Raw genomic sequence first — 5,509 nt, forward strand, 5'->3', positions numbered from 1 at the left:
CCACAATAAGGTATCTGAACTATTCTGAATGTGACAGCAAACCAGTTTTCTACAACTTTCTTTCATGTTATGACTTTCCTCCACTTGGCACGGAATGCCCATTGAAAGGAGGAGAAACAATAGAATGGAATAACAGGCTGAGATGGAGCACTGGGTGGCCCTTTGCTTATGAACCCAATTTCAGGCCAAAAGACCTTTATTGTTAGGGATCAAGGCCTTGGCAGTGCTATTAGGAACTTGTAGACTCCATGACATTCACTGCTGTTGAAACAATTAGACATGGGCAGTGTCCTTTCTGATGCAAACAGGGATCCTTCTGGGCCTATATTCTTCCTTTGCATATAAAATCTATGAGTATGTTATTTCTCAAACCTTAACATACATATGAAACACCTGAGGATCATGTTAATTTGGTAAATTTGGGGTGCCACATTTCCCTTTTTTTAGCTGCTTGATGAATAAGTTTATTATCTTTATCTGAAAAATCTTCATAGAAAAATGTGGTTTGGTTTATTAGCTCTCAGCAGCCCACTCCTGAGCTAAGGAAGCTTGCCTTCTTCTGAGCTACCCAGTCTTTCTTCTGGGCAAGAGACACTTTGGGACGGCTCCACCTTTTCTTTTTTACTTCTTTCTTAGGCTTCTTCTCATAGACTAGATTCTCTCATATAACAGTATGAGCTTTCTTAAACATGTCACACCACCATGTCTGGAATTACATTGTTTATGTATTGAGAGAATTGTTTCTTACAGGCATCTTCGTCTTCTTCCATTAGGTAACACATGTAATCTGCAACATTCTGACCCATGATGTGCTTCTGATGTACTTCTGATGAATTCCTTGCTTTCTCAATCATAACCAGGGAATAATTTGGTACTATGAGGGGTAGACAAGCCTCCATCCACAGCTCCCTTGAGGGCCACAAAAACTTTATTTCCAGTAGCAGTTCTGGCAAGACTTGCATCCAAATAGAGGGTGAAGGCAACAGGTTGACCATCAATGCTTTCCATATTGTATTCATCTCTGGTCACCTCCAGTTGGCCTTTATAGATCTTGTCCATGCCAAACCTGTTGAGAAGCCAGCAGACCAGCACCATGCCAATAAAATATGCTGCATCATAATTTGTTAGGCCAACTTTCATATCATAATTTGGGAGTTCATAAGCATAAGCTGCACAAACTATCACATCTTCTATATAGGCATAAGCAATCTGACAAATGATACCTCCATTGGTTACATGAACTATCATCCTGTATTTAGGTGTGTTGTGCTTATTTATATCCTGAATTACCAAGCATTTCTGAGTATAGTAATCAGTTTTACCCTCTTATCATTTTCTAAATTTCACTTGGTATCTCTTGAAGTAAGCCTTATTCTTGACAACTTTTAACAAACCCCGTCCTGCAGAACAAAACTGGTGTCTGCAGCTTGCCACAGACCAGCCAGGGTGTTGCATTTCCAGTAATCTCACAGGTGATGCTAAGGCATCATATAGTCAGATCATGCAGTCTGAGGACTACATTTTAAGAAGCCAGAACTAAGACCCCTTTGAGCAGGATGCAGTTAGATTCCTTCACCTTTCTCCAGTTTACCTGTTCAGATTCAATCCCCTTGGTTCCAGAGCTGGAGTGACCTGGATATAAAGGGAAGTAGAAGATGAAAAGGGATCAGATATAATTTGAAATCACACCTAGGCCCACGGGATCCTGAATTAAATAGTAAAGCCAGATGGACCATGTCAAATCAAAATCATATACATGTTAAGTAGTCACTCTAGATGCCCCTCCTAAGGCACCAGGGCCATTTGTTCCAGAATGTCTTAGAAGACAGAAGGCAATTTGAAACCAAACCTGAGCCCTGAGCACCTAGGACTGGCCAGTGGGGCCAGCTGACCCTGATCAAATGGCACCCCATTTCTGTCTCCAGAAACACCAGGCTCCCCAGCCTGCTCCTGCCAGGAAAGCTCTCTTTGTATTTCTTCAAAGTCTTGCACAGGATATTAGCCACTTCCTTCTCTATAATTCATCCTTCCACTTTGCCATCTGGAATATTTCTCTTCTACAAGTGCCTAAGTTGTAACAGTTTGAGGCAGTTGAATCTTAAATTTGCCATTTTGGGTAATTTATTGTTTTTAATGCTTTCTTCCCTAAATTCAGATTCTGTGGTTTGAAACAGACTCCAGCCAGGATTTCTGCTTCCTAGTTGGATATCTGGTGGTCTGCCCTTCCCAGGTCTTTTCTGGGTTTATTTTTTAGCTTCCCACTGGTGACTACCAAGGGTTTCTTCAAATCACTCCTCCCACTGCATCCATCCCATCACTGTCCTGAATGCCTTGGTCAGACCCTTTATGGTGGGAGCTAAGAGAAGGCTAGTGGGGACCAGTAGGCTGTAATTTCAATTGTAACACAAAGGTCTTGCTGTGCCTAAAACATCTTCCTACTGATACTCTAAAACCTACCTTTAAAAACCCTTTGGGCTATGGTCATATAAACAATAGGTAGAAATAAGTGCAAAATAAACAGTGAGATTTGAGGGGAAAGAGACCTCACAATTGTTGGATATTTACTATGTGTAAAACTCTGGACTGATAGAATAAGAAGTATCATCCCTACTCTTCAGATGAAGAAACCAAGGCTCCAAATAATTTTCTCAAGGAATCCTGAGTTACAGAGTGGTGGGGTCAAGACTTGAACAAGATCTAACTCAAAGTCCATGTGTTTGTCATCAGGTTAAGTATTGGAGAGTTAGGTGAGGAACAGGACACCAGGCAGAGGATGAAAACCAGGTTCTGTGGGTATTCAAGGGTGGGATAATTGAGCATAATCAAGCCAGGAGGCAGAATGGGCACAGAATTTCCAGAACAAGGTACCAGCTACTAGATAGAAGCTTCATATTGAACTAACCTTGGCATTATTTCAAGATTTTATGAGCTTCTTATTTATGGAAAGAGCTGTACTTCTAGTATGGTTACCCTGAAGCTTGCAAATAAAAGTGAATGGCAATAATCTGTTTTACTGAAAATCTGAGTAGGAGTGGGACAAGATTAGTTGATCCCTGGAAACTTTTCCATGATTCTCTTTCAAGAGGCATGTTTAGGTAACAGTACCCTAGTGGTTCTCAACCCATGGGAGCTTTGGAATAGTTAGTATACCTGGGCCCCATCCAAGACCAACTGTTGGGTTTCTAGCTGTGGGACCCTGGCATTTATGCTCTCTGCAACTATCCAGGACTAATAGGATGCCAGGGTTAAAACAACAGCCTCAGGATAAATGAGCTTACTATTTTTCCTTGCTCTGAGAAGGACAGAGTTAAAACACTGCACAATTCTAGGGGGCAGAGGAGAATAGGGAAAGCTTTCTAGTGCTAAAAGTTGGAAAACTGAACTTTTGTCACTTGGAAGGAGAAAAAGACAAATTTTAACCAGTTTACATTTTGTCAAAGGACCATCCACCCAGAAATTCCCTTTATCCCATGTTTTGATGAGTCCAGCTTCCAATGTTTAACCTTCATGGAATCAAGGTCAGGAGTGAGTTTGGTAGTATCTGACACCCACCTGAAAAGCTAAATTTTAAAACTCACTGCACTACATACAGGATCTCCTATTTATCTAAAGTACTGCAGCTAGGGAAGATGCTGCTTCATTGATTTTAGACCCAGATAATCTAAGGGACACAGTAGTTATTTGTCCTGACCAAGATTGCTTACTAAGTCATCAGGGAGCCAGAGCTAGGCCCTGCCATCCTAGAGCTAGCTGTCTTCTTTAAGTGGAGCAGCATTTAAGATGCTCCTGGAATGTGATGAGAAATACGATCATCCCCATAAAATTAACAGGGGTTGCTGAGAGGAAACAGTCTGTGTACCCAACTCAATCCAGCCTCATAATGGTGGCCAGAGGATCTATGGGGCATCATGGTTGTAGTTCCAACTTTTTAGCAGGTCTCTCTCTTTTTAGAATTGCTACAAGACCCCAAGATGACCTATGTCCCACTGAATCAGAAATGAAATGTAGAAGATGATGGAAATTTCAGAGCAAGATGACCCCCAGCTAGCATCTACTCTTTCCTGATTTGACCTGGGTCTATTTCTTGGGATGTATTACAACTCAGAAAAAAAAAATAAATGAACTAGATTCATGATAGATAAATGAGCTTTTAGCCTAAGAAAAGGTATGGCCAAGAGAGAAAACATAAAAATCCCACTGAGTTGAACTAGACTTTTAGAGATCATCTAGGTTAGTGTATCCGTCAGGATTGGGCAAGAAATGAAAATGTCTTCCCCATCTCACATGAGTTCATTGTAATCCAGATGCAAAACCCTAGCTGCAGGAAGTCTGAGAAATATAGTTTTTGTTCCTAACCACTCTAAATAGAAGGATGGTAAAAAAAAAGTTTAGAGAACCAATCCAAGTATTGGCCAAAACCAGCAGTTTTCAACCTGTATACCATAGAATAGTGAGATGTAGCTACATGTTATTTTTTTTTAAAGATTTACTTATTTGAGAGAGAGAGAGATAGCACATGCACAGGAGGAGGGGCAGAGGAAGAAGGAATGAGAATTTCAATCAGACTCCTCAGTGAGTGTGGAGCCCAACATGGGGCTCAACCCCAGGACCCTGAGATCACGACCTGAGCCAAAACCAAGAGTTGGACGCTCAATTGACTGTACCACCCAGGTGTCCCCATGTTTTTTTTTTAAGAGATTTTGTTCTCAGATGAATTTGAGCCGTGCTTGACAAAACAAAGTTGAATATGATTCTTTACTGAAATATGTCTTGGGTCTTCAATATCCATGCATGCAGCCCAGTTCTTCATATTTTGGGAATCATGACTTGAGTAAACACTTATCTAAGCCCATTTTGCAGATGAGAAAACTGGAGTCCAGAGAGATTAAATAAGATGCCTGAAGTTGAATAGCCAGTTCTGGACCAGAATCCATGTCCCTTAAGCAGCCAGGCATGTTCTTTCTGCTGGGAGAGAATGAAAAGGAGGTAGGGGTGGCAGACAAGCCAAAAAGAAGAAAGATGAAACTTACAGGAAGGTGAGAAGGGCTAGAAATCTAGAGGAAGACTATGCATCTATGTCTCTCCTAGTTACTGAAAGTAAAAAGTACAAAACACTCTACTTGTGTCCTGACCCAGATGCAGAGTGAATTCATTAAAGAGGTCGGAGCCCTGAACCCACATCTCATCCCTTCCCACATGTGCCTGGAATATGTTGATGCTTTGGCCTCGATTAGTAACAGGGAAAACTGGATCTGTGGAACATGTCGTCTTTATAAATAGAACCAGAGTCCAGTGGCTTCTAAATAGTCAGGAGACGCTCTGTCTTCTGGTGTCAGCTATTTATTTGTATTTCCGTTTCATAAAATGTACCTTCTCTCGTTCTAGGCTTTGCCCCATTAGACGTCTGCTCTCCTGCCCCAGATGTGCTACACAGATTCCTGGCCTCTTGACTCAAACCCCTGGGAACAGGGCCCGTGGGTACTTTCTCCTCTGGTCCCTGCCAAGGTTG

General features: G+C 41.6%; 1 pseudogene; it reads right to left on the reverse strand.

Annotated features, from left to right (window-relative positions):
* Nucleotides 1-513: 513 nt before the first annotated feature.
* On the reverse strand, nucleotides 514-1,455 carry LOC112820384 (large ribosomal subunit protein uL18 pseudogene; annotated as a pseudogene).
* Nucleotides 1,456-5,509: the final 4,054 nt, after the last annotated feature.

This window comes from Callorhinus ursinus, unplaced genomic scaffold (assembly GCF_003265705.2).
Source record: "Callorhinus ursinus isolate GAN/ISIS: 27379988/994484 unplaced genomic scaffold, GSC_fseal_2.0 scaffold3, whole genome shotgun sequence".
Lineage (NCBI taxonomy): Eukaryota > Metazoa > Chordata > Mammalia > Carnivora > Otariidae > Callorhinus > Callorhinus ursinus.